This window comes from Staurois parvus, unplaced genomic scaffold (assembly GCF_062004578.1).
Source record: "Staurois parvus isolate SC_StPar_1 unplaced genomic scaffold, SC_StPar_1.0 ptg000596l, whole genome shotgun sequence".
Classification (NCBI taxonomy): Eukaryota; Metazoa; Chordata; class Amphibia; order Anura; family Ranidae; genus Staurois; species Staurois parvus.
The window spans coordinates 1,258,678-1,283,289 of NW_028318392.1; the positions used below are offsets into that span (position 1 = coordinate 1,258,678).

Below are 24,612 nucleotides of genomic sequence, written 5' to 3' on the forward strand. Positions count from 1 at the left end.
GGCCAGGAAGTGGCCAGCGCCAAAGGGTTAGAGTGGTTGTAAAGGCAAAAAAAAAAAAATCTTCTGAGTGCAGCAACCCCCCCCCCCCCCTTATAGTTACCTGAGCTCAATCTCGATCCATGTGCACATTTGAGCATTTCAAAGCTTTTCATTAAAATCTATGGAGCCAAAAACGCCCAAATCTGCCTCAAGAGTAGCGAATGTAGCTTTTGGAGCTTATGGCTTTAAGCCAGGGGTCTCCAAACTTTATAAGCGAAGGGCCAGTTTACTGTTCTTCAGACTCTAGGGAGGCCGGACTGTGGCCAGTGGGAGAAGAAAATGTCTTGGCATCAGTGAGAGTAAACAAACCCTCATCATTGGAGGAATAGTTTCCCACTGTTGGTGTCAGTAGGAGAAATAGTGCCCCATCATTGGTGTCAGTGGGAGGAATAGTGCTCCATCATTGGTGTCAGTGGGAGGAATAGTGCTCCATCATTGGTGTCAGTGGGAGGAATAGTGCTCCATCATTGGTGTCAGTGGGAGGAATAGTGCTCCATCATTGGTGTCAGTGGGAGGAATAGTGCTCCATCATTGGTGTCAGTGGGAGGAATAGTGCTCCATCATTGGTGTCAGTGGGAGGAATAGTGCTCCATCATTGGTGTCAGTGGGAGGAATAATGCCCTATCATTGGTGTCAGTGGGAGGAATAATGCCCCATTATTGGTGTTAGTGGAAGCAATAGTGCCCCATTGTTGGTGTCAGTGGCGGGAACTATGCCCCACTGTTGCTGATGGAGGGAATAATGTCCCAAGGGCCAGATAAAAGCAAGCAAAGAGCTGCATCCAGCCCCCTGGGTCGCAGTTTGGAGACCACTGCTTTAAGCTAAAGGGGTCTGAGAGTTCATATGTGAACAACCATTGTAATACATACGATTTTGGATGTTGAGCATTTTGGAGCTTCAAGATACAAAATACTTCAGTGTGAATGGGCCTAAGGGCTTGTTCACACCATGTCCATTAAGCTATGTTGACCTGCATAGATCAAAAGCAGGCTCAACGCATGGTCACATAGAAAACAATTGTTTTCTATGTGCTCTGTTCATACCACACATGGGCAAAGTTTATACAGCACAGCAAAACTCACGGCACCATGTCACTGCAAAGTGCTGAAGCCCATAGAGCTGAATGAAGTGCCATTTTCTGACAATATAATTACAGAGTGGGAATTTGTAGCACCAATGTATCACACTGCTCCTAAACAACGTACACAAGCTCTCACACATTTTAGCATGCAGGCTGGTGTGAGCGAGCCTTACACCTGCCTGGGGGCTTTACAATTCTTTAGCACACACATATAAGTTATTGTTCTTTACTTTGCGTGTCAACAAGCACTGCCCTAAGGCAGCCTACAAGGCACAAAATCAGACAGGAAGCTTTTTTTTTTTATTCTCAACACAGTGCACCAGTGATATCCACCAGTTAGAGAGAAAAAAAAACAAGACTTTAAGGCACAACAGACCAGCATTCTGTTATTAGTTCAGGGGGAAGACATGCTTTTTTTTACCATGGTGTCATGAAGTTCTCTTTTTGTAAGCTTCCCATGGTTTTTTTGGTCTTATGACAGAATTGTTAGGCAAGAAGATTGGGCATATCCAGAGACCAAGATTGTGATATCAATGTTGTAGAAGTAGTTTGTCAACAGCCTAGACAGCATTTACGTTTTGCTTCCATGACTAATATAAAGTTAATAAATGTGGACAAAATGAGTAAAAAAATGGGCTGACTCAAATCCTTCTGTCTCTTCATGTAATCCCTGACAGACTCAATGTTGAGATCAGAGCTCTGTGGGGGGCCAAACTCATCACTTTCAAGACTCCTTGTTCTTTACAATGAATATAGTTCTTTATGACATTGGCTGTATGTTTGGGATTGCTGTCCTGCTGCAGAATAAATTTGGAGCCAGTGACATGCCCCTGACTCCATTTATAGAAATGCAGCCCCAAACTTGCAAGGAACCTCCAACATCCATCACTGTTGACTGAAGACACTCATTATCGTACTGCTTTCCAGCCCTTCGTGAACAAACTGCCTCCTGCTTCAGCCAAATATTTAAAATTTGGACTCATCAGTCTAGAATACCTGCTGCCATTTTTCTGCACCCCAGTTCCTATGTTTTAATTTATAGTTGAGTTGGTTAGCCTTGTTTTCACGTCAGAGGTATGGCTTTTTGGCCACAATTCATCCATGATGGCCACTTCTGGCCAGACTTCTCTTGACAGTAGATGGTTGTACCTGGGTCCCACTGGTTTTCATCAGTTTTGTGCTGATGGCACTGCTGGATATCTTCCAATATCGAAGGGAAGCATGATGTGTCCTTCATGTCTGCTGCAATCTTTTCATTAGCCAACCACTGCCTATGGTGCTCAACATTGCCTGATCAATGATGTCCTCAATGCTGGCAGATATTATCCATCATGCTATACCATCAGGGAGGCGATTGGCCACAAATTTATTCTGCAGCAGGACAACCACCCCAAACATACAGTCAATGTCATTAAAGGAGCGCCTGTCTCCCCCAGAAAAAATAAAAAACTCAGCAGCTACAAATAATGTCCAGGCATATAGTGTTGTCCTCAGCCAAGCCAAATCTTTAAATAGGTTTTTGGGTCCAGGCTCCAACATCTTTAAGTGGCTCTAAAGCCTTAAAGGGATTCTAAAAGGTTGTTTTTTTTTTTTTTATATAAACAAACATGTTATACTTACCTGCTCTGTGCAATGGTTTTGCAGAGCAGCCCGGATCCTCCACTTCTGGGGTCCACCGCCAGTGCTCTTGGCTCCTTCTTCCTGTCGGGTGCCACCATAGCAACCAGCTTGCTATGGGGGCATTCAAGCAGGCAAGCTTCCAAGCAGTTGCTCCATGTGTCCATTCACACATGGAGCCATGGCTCAGCCCCACCTCACCTCATTGGCTCACTGGCTGAGACTGACAGCAGCGGAAGCCAATGAGGACACAGAGACCCGGGACAGCCAAGGTTCTCATAACATAGCTGGATTGCGATGGGGCTCAGGTACGTATTAGGGGGGCTGGGGGGAACTGCATGAAGATAAAAAACATTGACCCTTTACAACCACTTTAAAGGTTTTTCACCTTAAACACATTATATTCTGTGTTGCACAATCAGCCTCAGCCCCCCTTATTCTTATCGGAGCCCGATCTGATGCAGTGATGTACACCTCCTTGGGCAGGTTGATTTCATTGGCTCCCGCTGCTGTCAATCAAAAGCTATGCTGAGGCAGCAGGAAACGGGCTGAGCTGCACACTCTGTGTCAATGGACACAGACAGGGCAGCTCTGGCGTGAGCCCGCACGAGTGCCCCAATGGAAAGTGGCTTTCCATTGGGGCACCTGCTAAAAAGCAGGAGCCAGGAGCGCCGGCAGGGGACCCCAGAAGAGCAGGATCAGGGTTGTTCTATGCAAAAGCATTGCACAGAGCAAGTAAGACAGACATGTTTGTTATTTAAATTTTTTAAAAACAAAGCTTTAGTGTCGCTTTAAGCCTTGCGGCTTCACATCTGGTTCCAACTGCGCATACATGAGCTGCATTATTTTCAAAGTCTTCTGGGACAGGCTGTGGGGAAATGGGGTGGGGGTGAACTCAAAAGCAGGTACCCGCTCCCCCCAAAAAAAGTTCCAATAATTAAGGGGGGGGGGTGTGCAAGGAAGCGGAACTTCCCTCTTTTGGGTGAAGTTCCACTTTAAGAAGTATCTTCAGTGTAAAAAAGAACAGGAAGTCCTGAAAGTGATGGTCTGGCCCCCACACAGGCCTGATCTCAACATCTTGGAGTCCGTCTCGGATTATGTAAAGAGACAGAAGGATCTGAGGCAGCCTTCATCCACAGAAGATCTGTGGTTAGTTCTCCAAGATGTTTGGAGCACAGCGCCTTCAAAAACTATGTACAAGTGTACCTAGAAGGATTAATGCGATTTTGAAGGCAAAAGATGGTCACACCAAAATATTTCTTTGATTTGGATTTTTCTTCTGTTTTTTACTTATTTTTTTAATTGATAAAATAAACTATTAACACTTCTCTTTCTGACAGCTTTCTTATTTACAGCATTTATTTCACAACTTCCTGAAAATTTTGCACAGTGCTGTATATTACTCTGGCCCGTCCCCTGCCTCCATTCCTGTCTAGGTGAGATTAGGACCAGCAGTGAGTCCCTAAAGACATGCGCTGTCTGCATGCAGCTCCAGCCGCATAAACCAGGTGCTAATTCATGATGTACTGGAAAGAGTGTCCATGTGAATGAACTTGATGCACCTGAACACATTTACTTTTTTGCCCCTGTGCATGGGGTCTTAGAAGACATTTTAGCTGACCTCAACAAACAAAACTTATTATAATGAAATATGATGGTTTTGGGTCCAATTGATACATAAACGTGAAATGGAGATGTTAAGTTATTGAAGTTACAGATAAAAAGATTTAAACAATGACATTTAAAAAACACAGTCATACAACATTTCACCTATGTAGAGAAATATTTTGGCAGCCATCCAGATGATAAAATACAATCAAAATAAACCAGTTTCCTGATATTCTTTTCCCTCCCTTACACCCAGGAGATGTTATATTTTGACAGCCAACCACACCTTCCTGTCTATCCTCACATATACAGGTACACCCAGGTGATTATTAGCCATCTATCTATTCACACTGTAAATACATGCAGCCATGTTATGGAACATTCTGGTCATCATGTACACCAGTTAGTAGATCTACAACTTCCTATAAACCCAATGAGTAACACCAACCCTTCCCAAAACGGGTTCTGCAGCTTTCTACATTTTACAGACTTTTGTTTTATGTAACCTCAACAAAGGAACAAAACTTTACACTAATGTGCCAAATCAGTTAGATGTTATAATAAGCAATGCAGCATGGCAATGGCATCCTATCACAATAGTATATCATTCCTACTATCGTAAAAGGACAAATTCACTGTATAATAAAACCTCTATGGTCTCCAGCATAGTCTACATCACTGCTAAAATTTAGTGCCAGATTGGCCATTCAACTTCGGTCACTGGATTTGAATGGGACATTGCTCATACAGTATTTTGATGATTATGGCTTACAGCTAGTGAAAACCCAAAATTCAGAAAATTAGAATATCATGAAAAAGTTCAATATTGTAGATTCATGGTATAACACTCTAATCAGCTGACTCAAAACATATGTAAAGGTTTCCTGAGCCTTTAAATTATCTCTAAGTCTGGTTCAGTAGGTCACAGGATCATGGGGAAGACTGCTGACTTGACAGTTGTCCAGAAGACAGTCACTGACACCCTCCACAAGGAGGATAAGTCACAAAAGGTCATTGCTAAGGAAGCTGGCTGTTCACAGACTGCTGTATCCAAGCACATTAATGGAAGGTTGAGTGGAAGGAAAAAGTGTGGTAGGAAAAAGGTGCACAAGCAACAGGGATAACTACAGCCTTGAGAAGATTATGAAGCAAAGGCCATTCAAGAATTTGGGGGAGACTACGGCTGATGTCAGTGCTTCAAAAGCCACCACACACAGACATATCCACATGATCTACAACTGTCACATTCCTTGTGTCAAGACACTCCTGAACTAAAGACAATATCAGAAGCATCTTACCTGGGATAAGGAGAAAAAGGACTAGACTGTTGCTTAGTGGTCCAAAGTCATCTTTTTAGATAAAAGTAAATTTTGCATTTCATTTGAAAATCAAGGTCTCAGGGTCTGGAGGAAGAGTGCAGAGGCACAGAATCCAAGTTGCATGAGGTCCAGTGCGAAGTTTCCACAGTCAGTGATGATTTGGGGAGCCATGTCATCTGCTGGTGTTGGTCCACTGTGTTTTATGAAGTCCAAAGCCAGCTCAGCCCTCTACCAGGAAATTCTAGAGCACTTCCTGCTTCCCTCAGCTGACCAGCTTTATGGAGATGCCGACTTCATTTTCCAGCAGGACTTGGCACCTGCCCACACTGTCAAAAGTACCAATACCTATTTTAATGATCCTGGTATCACTGTGCTTGATTGGCCAGCAAACTCGCTTGACTTAAACCCCATACAGAATCTGTGGGGTATTATCAAGAGATAGATGAAAGATCCAGACCCAACAATGCAGTGCTGCAGGATGATCACCTCCATGCCACGCCGCACTGATGCAGTAATTCATGCAAAAGAAACCCCGAGCAAGTATTGAGTGCATACTATACTGTACATGGACATACTTTTCAGTAAGCCAACATTTCTACATTAAAAATAATTTTTTATTGGTCTTATGTAATATTCAAATTTTTGGAGATACTGAATTTTGGGTTTTCACTAGCTGTAAGCCACAATCATCAAAATTAAAAGAAAGACATGCTTGCAATATATCACTTGGTGTGTAAGGAATCTATATAATATATGAGTTTTACATTTTGAATTGAATTACTGAAATAAATTAACTTTTTGATGATATTCTAATTTATTGAGATGCACCTGTATATCACATAGCCTCTGTTCTCAGATGCCTATGAGGTGGGGGTGAGGACTACAGGGAGTTGTGTTATCAGGAGTCAGAGAAAGAGCAGTACACTAATCTTCAAAATAAAGAGTTGTGCAGGGAGGCGTGCCAGCACAAGTCTTGGCCATTGGAGAATAGGCAGGCTGGGCTCCCAGCACAGCCAGAAAACTAACCACACTGGGAAGGATGTCCTATGCCTATCGTGGTCAGTTTGAAATGGAAAAGTAAGGGGAGTGCACAAAGGAAGCACTACAAGCAAGCAAGAAAACAGGATACCTTTAACACAAGTACATGATACAACAAATGCATAGAAGGAATATGAAATGTGGGGGAAACAAACTTTAAAGATGTGTGGGAATAGTATAAAAACAAAATCTATACGCCCCTTCATTCTGTACTATTGGTCCAATAATAAAGCTATCCCCCACCAGCTCTAAGCCCGAAACTTAGCGATTACATGACCACTAATCGCTTAGTTCTTGGTTTGCTCTGAGCAGAGAGCGGTGATTGTCACTCATCGGTCTCAGCTCCTTCAGCACTTACTGGAGAGCTGGGCTAAGGAAAGGGTGGGAGTGGCTGTCAATCGCCACCAGTGAGAGAATGAGGAGGGAGGGGGCGAGGTCAAGCCACAGCTCTGTGTGTGAATGGACGGAAGCGAGCCTGCTTGGGTGCCCCTATAGCAAGTTGCTTGCTCTGGGGGCACTTAGAAAGGGGTAGAGGCAAGGAGCGCCAGCGGGTGGAGCCGAGAAGAGAAGGATTGGGGCTGCTCTGTGCACAACCACTGCATAGAGCAGGTACGTATGACTTTTTTTTTATTGCCTTTAATATCACTAACTGGCTGTGGTATATGGCAAAGCTGTGAAAATGTCAGCCATGGATGGAGAGAAATATAAATACTTTAGCTGGAAAACAGCTCCCAAATATGCATTTCAACTGTGTATTTAGCTGCTTGACTAGAGTTCAGATTTGAAATGATTTACGGGTGGCCACTGTTCACAATACAAACTGAAGCCAACAATTACTTGATATGCGAAGAATTTCCCCAAACTCTCCCATTGTGTATAATTATCTAATAATCATTTGGCACCACAAGTAAAGGGCTTGACAAGTTTGTTGTGCTGAAGGAAAGCCATGTCACCCTCCATGTTTCCTGGCACAAACCTAATGCAGAATGTAAGGTCAAGAGCTGTTCCCATATATAGTGAAAGATAAAAGTGAAGGCCTGATAGAAAGCTGAAATAGATTTCTCACGGTCATTCCACATCAGTGCCCAATCACTGTGGAGGGGTCTCTAGAAAACTGCTTCATTATACATTTATCAGAGCAGCTGCCCATCCACGTGATGACACAATGTTGGCCATATTCATACATAATAAAGCATTACATACTTGTAGCCTGTGCAATATTTTTGTTTCTACCCTACAGCCTTTGCTGACCTGTCCTTTTGAAAATGCTGACTGATTGCTATACGGATTCTCTGTCTTTAATAAGTTGCTAACCTTTAACAAGTATACAGATCAGGGATTCTGACGTCATTGGCTTGGTCTGGCCAGTGCTTCAGAAAGTACAGAAGCCAGGGACAACCAGTCCATTCTGCATTTTCCGAAGAATGTTAACAATGACAGCCTTGGTATTTCTCTCAGCACAGCTTTCCTTCTTAGGACTCTGTTAAGCACTACTTACATCTAACCTGGACATACACCAATCAGCCATAACATTAAAATTAGGGATGCCCTGATACCCTTTTGTGATCGTCGAGTATGAGTACCGCTACGTTTGGTCAAGTGCTTGCTGATACCAAGTACCGATACTTTGCAGTGCAATCTGGGTCAATACAAAATGTATGGATGCAAATTGCACCGCAAAGAACAACTTGTGATTTGAATAGGAATGCGATTCCTGTCCAAATCGCATGCATTTTCTCCACTGCTCCTGTGTGAACCCAGGCTTGTCATAGCCTGAGTTCACACAGGAGCAGTGTGGGGAACTTCCCTGTACCGATCCCATGCTGTCACAGAAGGAAAAGATGGGGATTTGGAATCCCCGCGGCTTTCTCTCCTCTCAGTGCACAGATGACAGCACTGTCACGGTGGTGACCAATTAGAAGCCGTCTAGTCCTGTCATCCCTGCCAGGAGAAGAAAGCAAGCCACTTCACAGGTCTGGAGGGGGGGGGGGGGGTGGATTTGAAATCCCTGCAGCTTTCTCTCCTTGCAGGGATGGCAGTACGGGATAGGTGGTTTCTGATTGGTCAGCACCATGAAGGTGCTGACCAATCAAAAGCCGTCCAGCCCGTAGAGTCGTCCCTGCGCTGAGGCAGTGGCCTCATTCAGCAGGATAATGAACCCTGTCACACTGCAAAAAATGGTTCAAGAATGGTTAGAAGAACACAACGACTTTGAGGTGTTGACTTGGCCTCTAAATCCTCCAGATCTCAATCCAATTGAGCATGTGTGGGATGTGCTGGAAAAGCAAGTCCAATCCATGGAGACCCCACCTCAAAACTTACAGGACGTCAAGGATCTGCTACTTATGGCTTGGTGCCAGATACCACAGCATACCTTCAGAGGTCTTGTGGCATCCATGCCGCAATAAATCAGGAGGAGCTGTGCAGAGCGTGACGTCATCTCACCGCCGGAGCCACGAGGAGGCCCGGCGGCCATCTTTGTTAGGGTCAGTATTGCTATTCTCACTGCTACTCAGTTTTCTGTGATATGCATACTACCCTGTTTTTACTCTATCAATAAATACTTTTTTGGGAACATACTACACTATCTTTGGCACCTTTTTTTGGGGCTCCTGTGTGGAGCTATTACCTCCACAGAGAAGGTGCCTGTACCATCTAGAGGAGGGACCACTACCACCATAGAGTACCACCTGGCTGACCTTAAAGGGATCACTGGACCTGGATTGGAGCTCTGGATGACCCACTATGAAAAGGATGCCTACCACCTGGTCTTGGATCTAACATCTAGGATGATTATTCCTAAATGCGCATAACCCATGCGTTTCTGGTGAGTGCGCACTTCTATCATTTGAGGCAGACAAGCTCTGATTATTTCATCGCTTTAGAGAGCACTACGGATATTTTATTGACTTTTATTTGCGGCCACCTTGCTGTTTTTTACTGTATTATCATATTTGGTTCTATTTTGTTCTAAGCGCTGCACCATACTACTTACGAATAAATCAGGGCTGTTTTGGCGGCAAAAGGGGACCTACTCAGTGTTAGGTGGATCAGTGTATATCTCCAGCAAAATGGCAGAAAAACAATCCTTTCTGAGAAAAAAAAAAAAAAACATTGTTTGTGAGGCAGCCATGCTTCTAACAGGCATTAACCACTTGCCACTGCAGATAGCCGAAGGACGGCTTTACTGCGGCTCGCCAGTTCTGGGAGGGCGTCATATGACGTCCTCCCAGAACCCGCCCTCCCCCGGGGGTGCACACCCGGCGATCTCCTATTGACACAGCTGATCACATGATGTGGTAAAAGGCCAATCACAGAAGCTTTTTACCACGTGATCATCAGTGTCCAATGACACAGCAGATCACCGGTAAATGCAGTTGCTGGTTATCGGCTGCACTTTCCTCATGCCGTCACAATCGGCAATTGTCAGAGGACGGATCGGCACCGATCAACAGGGCACTGATGATCGGTGCTCTGATCATCAGTGCCCAGCAGTGCCACCTACAAGTGCCCAGCAGTGCCACCCACAAGTGCCACCCAGCAGTGCCCATCATTGTTGCATATCAGTGCAGCATCATCAGTGCCGCCTATCCGTGCCATCTCATCAGTGGTGCCTATCAGTGCCCATCAGTGCTGCCTATCAGTGCAGCCTCATCAAGGCACATCAGTGAAGGAGAAAAATTACCTGTTTGCAAAATGTTATAATAAAAACAAAGAAAAACTTTTTTTTTTATTTTTGCTCTTTTTTTGTTTATAGCGCAAAAAACAAAAACACCCAGCGGTGAGTACATACCACCAAAAAACTCTATTTGTGTGAAAAAAAATGACCAAAATTTCATATGGGTGTAGTGTTGCATGATCGCACGACTGTCACTCAAAGTGCGACAGTGCCGAAAGCTGAAAATTGGCCTGGGCACGAAGGTGGTATAAGGGCACGGTAGGCAAGTAGTTAAAGAAGGCCAATATAAAAACAAAGTCAGCTTATTCAGTTAGGACCCTCTCCCTCATCTTAAAATGCATAAAAAAAGAAATAAAACACTAAAAATTGGGGGGAAAAAAAATGAAAATACTTACCTTATCCTCATTTCTGCCCATAGTGCCCAGGCAAAGGTGACAGGCATATCCTGCAAATGTTATCCTGGGGAATGACAAATAGCCCAAATCTCATGAGAAGATGCAACTTTGCTGTGCTGTGCTGCGGCATCATCTCGCAAGATTTGTGGTACTCAGCATTCTCCAGGACATCGCCTAAAGGATGCAGCACAGATGCTGGAGGAAAGGTATTTTAACCCCCCTTTACAGGCATTTTATAATTGTTGCAGTGATTTAAGGTGTGTGTGTGTGTGTGGGGGGGGGGGGGGTGGGGGGGACCCTTACTAATTAACTTGAGCTGCCATGGAGTGCCAAAAAAAACACAAGAGCTACTCCTCCCCCTCAGTAAGCACCATAAGTCACTTTTAGGCGATCTCTGAAAACCTCGGTCTTCAGGGGAGCCTATCCTGCCCTCAGCTAATAAAGGAATCTTCTACTCTTCCAACCAGTTCATTCCCCACGGGTACTACATTTTGTATCACTAGCCCCTCCCTCCTAGATTGTAAGCTCCAAGGAGCAGGGCCCTCCTTTCCCTCTTGTATTGAACTGTATTGTTGCTGTATTATCTCCCGTTATATTGTAAAGCGCTGAGCAAACTGTTGGCGCTATATAAATCCTGTATAATAATAAGTACATTTACACTGCAAAACTGCATTTGTAATTCTGTATTTGTAAAAGAATACGGATAGCTGAATAATTTTTAGAGTGATGCAACTAACAGGTCATGCAAGAACTACAGGCTTCTGAATAAAATAGTCACAGCTAATTTAGCTCCCAACCATAGATGGTGCATTCTATTTTAAAGCAGACATGCTTGATCGTTTCCTTTTAAGATGCCATCTGGTGATGAAAAAAGGCATAACTACAATAATGGCACATTTTATTCATAATGTTTTTTTTCTTCACCATATATATTTATTATTTACTCCATGTACTTACATAGCGCTGTCAATTTACACAGCGCTATATATATCTATCTATAGTACATTCACATCAGTCCCTAACCCTCAAGGGGCGTATAATCTAATGTCCCTAACTCACATTCATACATACACATACTAGGGCCAATTTAGACAGGAGCCAATTAACCTACCGGCATGTCTTTGGAGTGTGGGAGGAAACCGGAGTACCCGGAAGAAACCCTCGCCAGCACAGGGAGAACATGCAAACTCCAGGCAGGTGGTGCCGTGGTTGGGATTCGAACCAATGACCCTAGTACTGCCAGGCAGAAGTGCTAACCATTTAGCCACTGTGCTGCCCACTATATTATGAATTATTATTTAAAACCATGCCCTAGCCAGTGGAATATGATCTCAATTAAAAAAATATTACAAAATTGCTTACAATAGATAGATCTAGTTCAAACCCGGTGTGAACAATTACACTCACTAGCCACTTTATTAGGTACACCTTGCTGGCGCCAAGAAAATAACCCCACACCATTATACCACCACCACCAGCCTGAACCGTTGATGCAAGAGATGGTATTCTGCATACCTTGGTTGTAACGAGTGGTTATTTGCGTTACTGTTGCCTTTCTTGTGGAATACTCTGACCAGTCCGTCTGGCACCAACAACCATGCCACATTCAAAGTCACTTAAATCCCCTTTCTTCCCCATGCTGATTTGAACTTCAGAAAGTCGTCTTCACCATGTCTAGATATTTAAATGCATTGCGCTGTTGCTATGCGATTGGCTGATTAGCAAATTGTGTTACCAAGCAATTAAACAGATGTACCTAATAAAGTGGCTGGTGAGTGTATAATTCCCCTTTAAAAGGAGTTACTGCTGTGCCAAATGACAGCATACCAACAGATTCAGTCCAATTCAATTACCGTCCTGTAGCAGTAAATGAAAAGTTAACAGGCAATTTTTCAGTTTAGGATAATACATTCAGCAAATGTTTATTTGCACAGGATATCCAATAAATCACATGCCATTCATTTGCCATTTCTTTTGAAGTAGTCAACACTGGTAACCTTGTTGTTATCTACGTTCCCTCTCCAAAATCCTCCAGCTGGAGCCAGTCTCTATTAGTTAGCACTTGACTGGAAGAGTAAGGACACAAGACCGGAATTAATAACTAAAGATAAAGGGGGCACTTGGAACGGTCACAAAAAGATAAAGTGCATGAACTGACCGATAACTGAGCAAACATATATAAAAGGGACCCTATTAGTGCTGCACCATCAGCTAATCACTGCAAGTTTTTATTAAATAAACTATCACATATTTATCAAAGAGTATACATATTGAGTCATTGTTTACCTAAAAAGTCGTTTTTGATTAAAGTGGTTGTAAACCCTGACATATACCCATTGAAGTGAAGTGAATGGCCTTAGGTGATATACAGAGGTGAAACAAATCCTCCTACATAAGTTGTACCTGTTTATGTGCAGGTTCTCTTATCTACATTCGTTCAAAGTGCTGCATTTATAAAGCTTGTCTGAGCATTCAGAAAATAATAAGGCAGAGAGCTAAAGTTTCTCTCTGTAGAGCTCAGTGAGGCGAACTCTGAGAGCTGATTGGAGGGAAGAGACACACCCCCTTTGCACAGCACACAGAAACAGAGCTGAGGCTATCAATCTGCTGGAGGTCCCTCCCCTTTTTTCTCTAGGTGTCAAGAAAACTTGTCAGAAGTGATTCATGCTGATAGCAAAGGAATGAAGCAGCAGACATAAATGACACTTAGTGCTCTGAATTGAGACAAGTACACACTATAAAGGGATATTCTTTGTTCATATTTCAGGTCTGAGGTTTACAACCACTTTAAACTTTTTTTTTTTTAATCACCTGCTTGTTGCTCTTACTTTGATAGATTCATTACTTTGCTTAATTGTGAAGAGGATGGCGATATACAAATCAATAATGTGTATGTCAAATAATATAATTTGGAGGGGAGAGAGGGGGAAGAGAGAGAGAGGGGGGAAGAGAGAGAGAGGGGGGGGGAGAGAGGGGGGGAGAGAGAGAGAGGGGGAGAGAGAGGGGGGAAAGAGAGAGAGCGGGGGGGGAGAGAAAGAAAGGGGGAGAGAGAGAAAGGGGAGAGAGAAAGGGAGAGAGAGAGAAAGGGGAGAGAGAAAGGGAGAGAGAGAGAAAGGGGGGAAAGGGGGGAGAGGGGGGGGGAGGCACAGATAGGGGGGAGGGAGAGAGAGAGGGGGGGGAGGGGGGGAGGGAGGGGGGAAGGAGGGAGAGGGGGGAGGGAGAGGGGGGAGAGATAGAGGGGGGAGAGATAGAGGAGGAGAGAGGGGGAGAGAGAGAGAGGGGGGGAAGAGAGGGGGGAGAAGAGGGGGGGGAGAAGAGGGGGGGGAGAAGAGGGGGGGGAGAAGAGGGGGGAGAAGGGGGGGGAGAAGGGGGCGAGAGAGAGGGGGAGAGAGAGGGAGGCACAGATAGGGGGGAGGGAGAGATAGAAGGGGAGAGATAGAGGGGGGGAGATAGAGGGGGAGAGATAGAGGGGGGGAGATAGAGGGGGGGAGATAGAGGGGGGAGAGAGGGGTGAAGGGAGAGAGGGGTGAAAAGAGAGAGGGGTGAAAAGAGAGAGGGGTGAAAAGAGAGAGGGGTGAAAAGAGAGAGAGAGAGAGAGACAGACACACGCACTGACTGCTGTGTTTTGAGACAGGAAGTGAAGGGAAATCTATCCAACAGGATAATGGCAGAAATTAAAGTTCTGATGAGGGTTTAATCTCTTCCCTACTATTCAACCTTATAGATAGATATAGTTGATCCATCTGCACCACATCCACAGGTGCAAAAATCCCCCCAGGATACAGACACACAAATATTTCCTGCTATTCAAAACAAAAGTATTTTATACAGATACACTTTAAATAATAAATGACTCAAAACACATTGCTTCTCTCTCTCTCTCTCTCTCTCTCTCTCTCGAGAGAGAGAGAGAGAGAGAGAGAGAGAGAGAGAGAGAGAGAGAGAGAGAGAGAGAGAGAGAGAGAGAGAGAGAGAGAGAGAAGAGAGAGAAAGATAGAGAAGGGAAGAGGGAGAGGGGATGAGTGTGAAAATGAGGGAGGGGGACAGGATAATGGCAGAAAAAAAAGGTTCAGATAAGAGTTTTATCTCTTCCCTACTATTCAAAACTAAAGTTTTTTCCGCAGATATATTTTAAGCTATAAATGACTTAAAATCACATTTCTCTCTATATAATACACACGCACAAATAACGAGTGGGAGTGTACCAAACACTGATACTAAGCAGCTGAGCTAATGGATATCTTATTATGACATGAAATGCATCACATTTTATAAATATATTGTGTTTATAAAGGCCAAATACAATGGGTGGGAGTTTTGGTAAAGCAAACACATTGCCCTTCAACAGGAAAACAAGGGCCTCTTAATCACATTGCTGGATGTGACCCCAAGGATTCCAATGTTTTCCTTACTGAGGAATGTCAAGTATCTTCTGCTATCTCAGGTCACTAAATAGTGCTTCTACCAAGGTTCACATAAGGTGAAGACAAAAAGTTGGTGCAATAAGCATTCTGGTCAGTTTAAAGGGAACTATTCAGACTAATGCAACTTCAAAGAATTTGCAGAACATTTGGAAGACAGAAAAAAAATTAAGCACATAGAATGAATGTATAAGAACTGATTACCGAAAGTTGTTAGTGTACTTTGTAAATAGTAGGCAAAGTAACAGGTTTTTGTTAGAGGTGGCACTATAGGTCAGCTGTATTTATCTTCCCGCCACTAGGCCATTATAAATCCTTGCGCTAAAAGCTAAATAAAAAAAAACAAGAAAAACAAAACCATAAGTCCTATATGGAATATACTGTAGTCCTTAGATGAGATGGCTGGGAAACACGCACTTCTGTCCCTGAGTGGCTACGCTCACTCACTTCACTGTATCTAAGCTCCGAGGAGCAGGGCCCTCCTAATCCTCTTGTATTGAACTGTATTGTATCCCTTTATATTTTAAAGCACTGTTGGCACTATATAAATCCTGTATAATAATAAATGGAGGGATCACCCAAGCTTGACAACAAAATAGGTCTACCATTGTTCATCACCATTAAGTGGGGACTGATCAACCCATAGCGTGCAAGCACTGGCTGGGCACAGCGCCCTGCAGTAAAAGCAAGGACCCCCTACTGCACATGCATCACACACCAGGCAGCAGGAGCGCACACGTTGGAGCATCACCAGAGAGACATCCTTTAGGCAGAAATTCAGAGGAAATTTTCATGGGTTGGTAATGCTGTAAAGGCTACACAAAACTGGGAACAGGAAGCCTATGGAGACAGAAGATATGTAGCTAAACATATATAAAAAAAAAAAAAATAAGACTTTAATATCAAATTTAAACCCAATATTAATACTTTCAGTTTAATTCAGCTAAATCCATTGCAGTTGCATCAAAACCAAATGCATTTAAAGGATTACTGTTAGTTTTCCTTATAAAGCAGCGATAAGTTGAGTAGACAAACCTGTCCCCTGCCAAGAGGCTGCGGAGAAGGCCTCTTGCTCTATGTGTGTAAGCAGTAGTCTCTCTGCAGGAGTTCAACACATCCCCCTGTTGGGTCAGAGCTAGAGCTGTCCAATTAATAAGGAGTGTTAATTTGATGACTACAGAGTGACTCAGCAGGGGTTGTGTCGCACTTGTGCCACAAGAACACCGTTTCCAGAAAAATAGCAAGGGTCCTAATCAACAACATGCTGGCAGGCTACAGATTTTTCTGCTCAGGCTGTGGCTACATTCTAAAGAAAACAAACTGCAAGGCCCCCTCACACGTGGTGGGCTCCATTAAGATCAGCGGGGAATGTGTCCTTCGATACCCTGCTGATCAGAGCAGAGCGGGTGGATGACACATCTGTGTCTGCTCAGTTTATGCACAGTGGACACAGCCTGCTCTGCTCTTAGGGCGGTCATGTTAAAATGGACTCTGCTGTCTGTTCTCATCCGACAGCTCTCTGATCTGATCTGCCTTGACAGAGGGGGGATAAATCCCCATCCGTTTTTTTTTTTTAAAGGACCGAAATGGATTGGAGGTTTGTGGGTATAAACAGACCATTTACATCCACTGGTCCATTGTGATGAATGGACCATCCAATCAGGTCCACCTGAAAAAGTGACAGGTGGACCTGATTGTTCCCTTCCTATGAAGGGACCTAAGGGCGTGTTCACATTAGTAGCATGTCCGCTGCCATGTGAGGTGAAACATCAGTGCCGATATGCTTTAAACATTTTTGAAATATCCCAAAGTAACATTTCATCCAGTTCTAGTGACTTCATCAGTTGTGATGCAGTGGATTGTGTCACACCATGCTGCACTGGAAAAAAATAACTGTACTCTTTTTTTCCTTTTAGTGAACACCACCAAATCACAGTGGCGTGAACTGCCATATTAGAGCCTCCCAAACCTTTCTCAAGCCTTGAAATACATAGCTCCAACCCCTGACATCATCACTTCTAGTCTGCTCTGCATCCAACAAGAAGCCCTCCGCCATATTGTTGGTTTCCACTTCCTTATTTAAGCTGTCATCCAGTCTAATGTCCAGACTTCCCAGGCTGCAAGTTTTAGGAAAAGGCTCCTCATCCCAGATGCAGGAGCCAACCGCTTACGGGTTACAAATAAAAAGTGCCATTTCCTCTTCCCATGTGTATCCATCCTCCCAGTGTTTCTATCCTGGTCTGAGGTTCTCTGTTGTTGCAAGACTGTCCATCGGAAGCACTTACTATGTGATGAGCCTGTTTTTAACTGTCACAATGTGAGTTGTCATTTCTTTTCTCCACAATAAATCTATTAATATACTACACAGATTTTGCATACCTTTCGTTTTGATGGACCTAGACTGTATTTCACTATTTTAAACTGAAATTTGGTTTAAGGGACCTGTTCACAACACTAGGACATGTTAACACAAGTTAATGTGCACTGCATTCATTCAAATCGACTGCCTAACACACCACAAATATGCATGTAACATTTTGGCAGTGCACTGTTCTACATGCGTTAAACACTCTTCTGTGAAATATAGATTTTAGAGGCCACAGACAGGGATGCCAGACATAAAGTAAAAGACATGGAATATTAATAGTTAATGCATATTCATAAACAATTCCAAACATCAACAGGTCACAAGATGTACAGGTTTCTCAAAAGGCATCAATTCAGAATGAAATTGGCCAATAACTAGACAATCTGATTTCAGTTCTCAAATAAGAACACAGCCATCAGGTACAAGCCTAGGTATTATACAGCTACAGTGGATATAAAATGTCTACACACCCCTGTTAAAATGTCAGGTTTCTGTGATGTAAAAAATGAGACAAAGATAAATAATTTCAGAACTTTTTCCACCTTTAATGTGACCTATAAACTGTATAACTCAATTGGAAAACAAACTGAAATCTTTTAGGAGGAGGGGGTATAGATGTATTCAGAATAGAACTATGTTCAGAATATAACTGGGGATATAGATGTGTTCAGAATTAAGCAATTACATTCAAAATCATGTTAACTAGGATTCAGTACACACCTGGCATCATTTAAAGTGCCTCGGATTATCCCCAAATAAAGTTCAGCTGTTCTAGTAGGTCTTTCCTGACATTTTCTTAGTTGTATCTTACAGCAAAAGCCATGGTCTGCAGAGAGCTTCCAAAGCATCAGAGGGATCTCATTGTTAAAAGTATCAGTCAGGAGAAGAGCACAAAAGCATTTACAAGGCATTAGATATACCATGGAACACAGTGAAGACAGTCATCATTAAGTGTAGAAAATATGGCGCAACAGTGACATTACCAAAAACTGGACATCCCTCCAAAATTGATTAAAAAACGAGAAGAAAACTGGTCTGGGAGGCTACCAAGAGACCTATGGAGCTGCAGGAATATTTGGCAAGTACTGGCTGTTTAGTACATGCGACAACAGTCTCCCGTATTCCCATATGTCTGGGCTATGCGGTAGAGTGACAAGACGGAAGCCTTTTCTTACGAAGAAAAACACCCAAGCCCAGCTACATTTTGCAAAACACATTTGAAGTCTCCCAAAAGCATGTGGGAAAATGTGTTCTGGTCTGATGAAACCAAGGGTGAACCTTTTGGCCATAATTTCAAAAGATATGTTTGGTGCAAAAACAACACTGCACGTCACCAAAAGAACACCATACCCACAGTGAAGCATGGTGGTGGCAGCATCATGCTTTGGGGCTGTTTTTCTTCAGCTGGAACTGGGGCTTTAGTCAAGGTAGATGGAATTATGAACAGTTCCAAATACCAGTACCAATACCAATATTGGCACAAAACCTTCAGGCTTCTGCTAGAAAGCTGAACATGAAGAAGAACTTCATCTTTCAGCATGACAACGACCCAAAGCATACATCCAAATCAACAAAGGAATGGCTTCACCTGAAGAAGATTAAAGTTTTGGAATGGCCCAGCCAGAGCCCAGACCTGAATCTGATCGAAAATCTGTGGGGTGATCTGAAGAGGGCTGTGTACAGGAGATGCCCTCGCAATCTGACAGCTTTGGAGTGTTTTTGCAAGGAAGAGTGGGCAAATATTGCCAAGTCAGGATGTGCCATGCTGATAGACTCATACCCAAAAAGACTGAGTAATGGAATCAAATCAAAAGGTGTTTCAACAAAGTATTAGTTTAAGGGTGTGCACACTTATGCAACCATATTATTTTAGTTTTTTATTTTTACTTCGCTCCACCAAAAAGATTTCAGTTTTTTGTTCAACTGAGTTGTACAGTTTATAGGTTACATTAAGACCCCGGTCATACTGGATGGGAATTGTCATGTGATTTGCAAATCACATGCCAAATCTCAGCCTATTGTCCGCAATTAGAGTGGACATATTGATGTGGTTCCGATTTGGTCGGAGCCGCACCAATTTCTACAGTGAAGTTGCATGATTTCAAAGTCGGATGACATGCCGATTTCAGGTCTGATTTGCAAGACATCTGATACAGAGGTCTATGCAAATCGCACCAAAAGTACTACTACTACTACTGTACTACTTTAGAAATCTGTGCAGCTCCGACCAAGTTGGAACCACACCGATATGACCACTCTATTTGCGGAGAATAGGCTGAGATTTGGCATGCGATTTTCAAGTCACATGGCATGCAAATCGCATGTCAATTCGCATCCAGTGTGCCCAGGGTCTTAATGTAACCTATTCAAAGTAAGGTTTGATATGACCGGGGTGTAAAGGTGGAAAAAGTTCTTGAATGAGTCATCTTTGTCTAATTTTTTTAATCACAGAAACCTGACATTTTAACAGGGGTGTTTAGACTTTTTAGATCCACTGTAGGCCTATCATTCTCTTGTTTGTTATTATAATTTTGCTGTCCAATCTTCTTCAATATCTAACCCTAACAGTAGGCCTCCAGGTAGATGGTTGTAATGAAATAGTCATTGTGGGAAACACTGATGCATTCTGCTTTGACATTACCAAGCGTCTACTTTGAACAAAGGTTCAATCATTTATCAAGTTTAATTAAATGATGTCATAGTGGAGAACTGTCACACACGGTCTCTGGAAATGATATTCTAAATAACACAGTACTATTGTTGAGTTTACGTCAACACCCTTTTTTAAAATAATTTTGCACTAATCGGCAAATATATAGGGTGCTACTGGTGACCTCCCAAAATGCTGCCATTACAATTTAGCTTTTTTATTTTATTTAATTTTTTAGTCACTGACCTGAAATGAGCAGGCATGTAAGAACTGTAGCTTTTCTTTCTTTGCAGCATGCTTATTGTGACTCCTAAAGCTGAATTTCAAGAATTTAGCCAGCTTTTAAAATGTGTTGGCTCACAGTAGTTAAATGATAGGTAGACTTATCTATTGCATTTACAATGTAGTTTTACTGAGTACTGGGAGTACAGCTATCGCTATACTCCTGGTGCTCTGACAAGAGCAATGCTGTTTTTTCACACAACAGCTCCTCTGCCTGCCCCTCCTCTACATTGTCCATTCACAGAAAGCTTTGTATTTTGTGTATGGGTCCCATAATGCAAAGCGATCTGTGACGTGTCCACAGGAGAGGAAGGGTTGGCAGAGCAGCTGCAAACGACTCTACCAACTGAAGGATCAGGGACACAAAAGGTACAGTGTCAGAAATTCTGAGCTATAGCGATAGCTGTACTCCCAGGTAGAACAGCTTCTGTGCGAGAAGGCAGCCTTGCTCTTGTCAGAGCGCCAGGAGTATTGCAACAGCTGTACCCCAAGAGCTCAGTAAAAATGTCAATATTAAGTTCAAGAGGGAGCGTAAACCTTGTTAGACTAAACTCATAGCAAGCAAGCACATTTTAAAAAAGTTCAGGTTTAAAAACTACTGAAGCTAGAGAGGCAGCCAAAGAACTAGAATTTTCAGGAGTTCAGCAGTTTGGCAGCCTTTAAATTTCCCACATTAGACCTGTCACAGAATAGGCATATGTAATTGTTCACTTGTTTATAAATTTTATGTATATAAATTAGTCTTTCTTGCTTTTTTTTCATATCAGAATAAAAATATACCATAGTACAGCTACAAGACAGATCACTATAATAAAAACACTGTAGAGGTTCAGGCAGGAGACACAAGTAAAAAGAAATCAAGTCACAGAAATCCATACCTCGCACTGCGGCTTTAAGAAGCTGAAATGATGAAAGGATTCTTCCTAGGAGTGTTCTAAGTGTTAAGGGAATATCCTCCTTTTAATCATTCTTCGAATTCTAAAGTGAAATTCATCCACGGTCTTCTGTTTCCCACTGTACATTAAGAAAAGAAATGCTCATATGTTCAGGACCTTACATGGTGGAAGGAGGACATAGATCAGAGATGTACAATAGTAGGCACAGTTATTATACTACACTTACTGACTAGCTGACATGCATCCTATGCACAGTTAATGTAGTAAATGACTGACCAGGACAGCCTAGGGGAATTGCTGCTTTCAAGGTCACTTCATAGTTACCTAGGCATTCTCTGCTAAACACAACAATACAAAAGACAAGCTTTTTTTTCTATCAGTAGATTCAACATGATTGTATAGTAAAATGGAAAACTAGAATTAGCACAATTTTATATTCAGTTGTTATATATATATATATATATATATATATACACACATACACACACACACACACACACACATATATATACATACATATATAAACACACACTCACCGGCCATTTTGTTAGGTACACCTGTTCAACTGCTTGGTAATACAAATTGCTAACTAGCCAAATCACTTGGCAGCAGCACAATGCATTTAGACATCAAGACGTGGTGAAGACGATTTGCTGAAGTTCAAACCGAGCATCAGAATAGGGAAGAAAGGGGATTTAAGTGATTTTTAATGTAGCATGGCTGTTGGTGCCAGACGGGCTGGTCCGAGTATTTTGAAAACTGCTGATCTACTGGGATTTTCATGTACAACCATCTCCAGTGAGTGGCAGTTGTGTGGATGAAAATGCCTTGTTGATGTCAGAGAAGAATGGGCAGACTGGTTGCTGCGACATTCAGATGGTAGGGTCAGAATTTGGTGTAAACAACATGAAAGCATGGATCCATCCTGCCTTGTATCAATGGTTCAGGCTGGTTGGTGGTGGTGTAATGGTGTGGGGGAGATTTTCTTGGCACTAGCAAGGTGTACCTAATAAAGTGGCCGGGATTTTCATGTACAACCATCTCCAGTGAGTGGCAGTTGTGTGGATGAAAATGCCTTGTTGATGTCAGAGAAGAATGGGCAGACTGGTTGCTGCGACATTCAGATGGTAGGGTCAGAATTTGGTGTAAACAACATGAAAGCATGGATCCATCCTGCCTTGTATCAATGGTTCAGGCTGGTTGGTGGTGGTGTAATGGTGTGGGGGAGATTTTCTTGGCACTAGCAAGGTGTACCTAATAAAGTGGCCGGTGAATGTGTATATATATTCCCCACAGCTATTACCTTTTGTGTCACTCAACCCTTCCTCCTAGATTGTAAGCTCTAACAAGCAGGGCCCTCTGTTCCCTCTTGTACCAAACTGTATTGTAACTGTAATGTCTACCTTCATTTTGTAAAGCGCTGCGCTAACTGTTGGTGTTATATAAATCCTGTATAATATTTTATATATATATATATATATATACATATATATATATATATATATATATATATACACACATACACACACATATATACATACACACACATGCATACATTACAGTATATACAAACACACACCAATCAGACCTAAAACTTTATCTTCATGACCACTGACAGGTAACCAATGGCTCCTGCTGCTGCCTTTCAAGCAAATGTTGTGAGGAGGGACAGGACCAAACAGTGTTCTGTGTGTCTATGGAACGCAGCTCTAAAAACACACACAGCTCAGGAGCAAGCATGCACTTGTGCCTCCATAGCAAGCAGTTAGCTATGGGGGCACATAAATAAAAGGAGAAACCAGGAGCACCAGTGGGGGACACCAGAAGAGGAGGTTTGGGGCTGCTTTGTGCAAAACCATTGCACAGAGCAGGTATGTATAACATGTTTGTTATTTTAAAAGAGAAGTTTGGGATATTTCTTTTGAAATCATGCTTACCTAGGTGGATGCAGCATGAATCTGATGCTGCATCTTTCCCCTCCAGCTCTACAGCTGAGAAGTGAGCAAACAGGCACTACACTCCTGTTATCCATAGGAGTACAGCCACAATCTTTCACTGTACTTCTCCTGTAACCACTTACCTACAGGGCACTTATAATTGCACATTGTACTCATATGAAATTTTATAATTTTCTTGAGACAGATAGAGCTTTCTTTTGGTGGTATTTAATCACCTCTGGGTTTTTTTATTTTTTGCTAAACAAACCAAAAACTGAAAATTTTGAAAAAGTTTTTTCTAAGTTTTTGTAAATAAGTGATTTTTCTTCTTCACTGATGTGCGCTAATGAGGCTGCAGTGATGGATACTGATGGGCACTGGCAGGCATCACTGATGGGCACTGAAAGGCAGCACTCATATATGGCACTGATAGGCGGCACTGTTAGGTGGCACTGATAGGCAGCTCAGATGGGCACTGATATGTGGCACTTATGTGCACTGATATGTGGCATTGATGTGCGCTGAAGGGCACTGGCAGGTGACATTGATGGGCACTGACAGGTGGCATTGATAGACACTGACAGGTGGCACTGATGAGGCTACACTGATCATCAGGGCACACTGATCATCAGTACCCTGATGATCAGTGCACATGTCCCCTCTGAGGAATGCCGATTACCGGTTCTCCTCTCCTCACGAGCTGTCAGCGTGACAACTCGTGAGGAGAGAAATGCCGATAACAGGCATTTCCTTATTTACAGGTGGTCAGCTGTGATTGGACAAAGCTGGTCACATGACAGAGCCGACATCATCGGCTCTTTCCGTTGATCGGTGATCTGCTGTGCTCACTCGTGTTTAGAGTGGGAGGACATCGTATGACGTAATGAGATAACCACCTTGCGCCCATCATTTCCTTATTTGGCGGGTGGGAGGAAGTTAATAATAAAAAAAAAATCCGGATTTGACTAAACAGCAAGTAAACATGTTTTCTTTGAAGTTGATGTGTTGAAAGCTAAATTAACGGGCATCACAGTTTTTTGTGTATGGGGCTGCGTAGCCAGACCAGTCAGGCTGCCCATGCTGACCTGTTTTCACAACCATAACTACCTACAATGGACACGTGACCATCAGGAACTGGACCACACAGCAATGGAAGAAGCTGGCCTGGTCTGATGAATCATACTTTCTTTTACATCATGTAGGTGGCCGGGGGTGTGTGCATCGCTTACCTGGGGAGGAGATGGCACCAGGATGCACTCTGAGAAGAGTGGAAGCCAGTGGA

The 24,612-nt window shown here is 42.9% G+C and overlaps 1 protein-coding gene across 1 annotated transcript in view; it reads right to left on the reverse strand.

The window, feature by feature from the left end:
* The window catches only part of KANK1 (KN motif and ankyrin repeat domains 1), a 301,099-nt gene that overhangs the window by 170,914 nt on the left and 105,573 nt on the right, over positions 1 to 24,612 (reverse strand). The window contains exon 2 of the mRNA XM_089692583.1: positions 21,376 to 21,511. The gene's annotated coding sequence lies outside the window, so the exon portion shown is untranslated. The remainder of the gene's footprint in view (positions 1 to 21,375; positions 21,512 to 24,612) is intronic.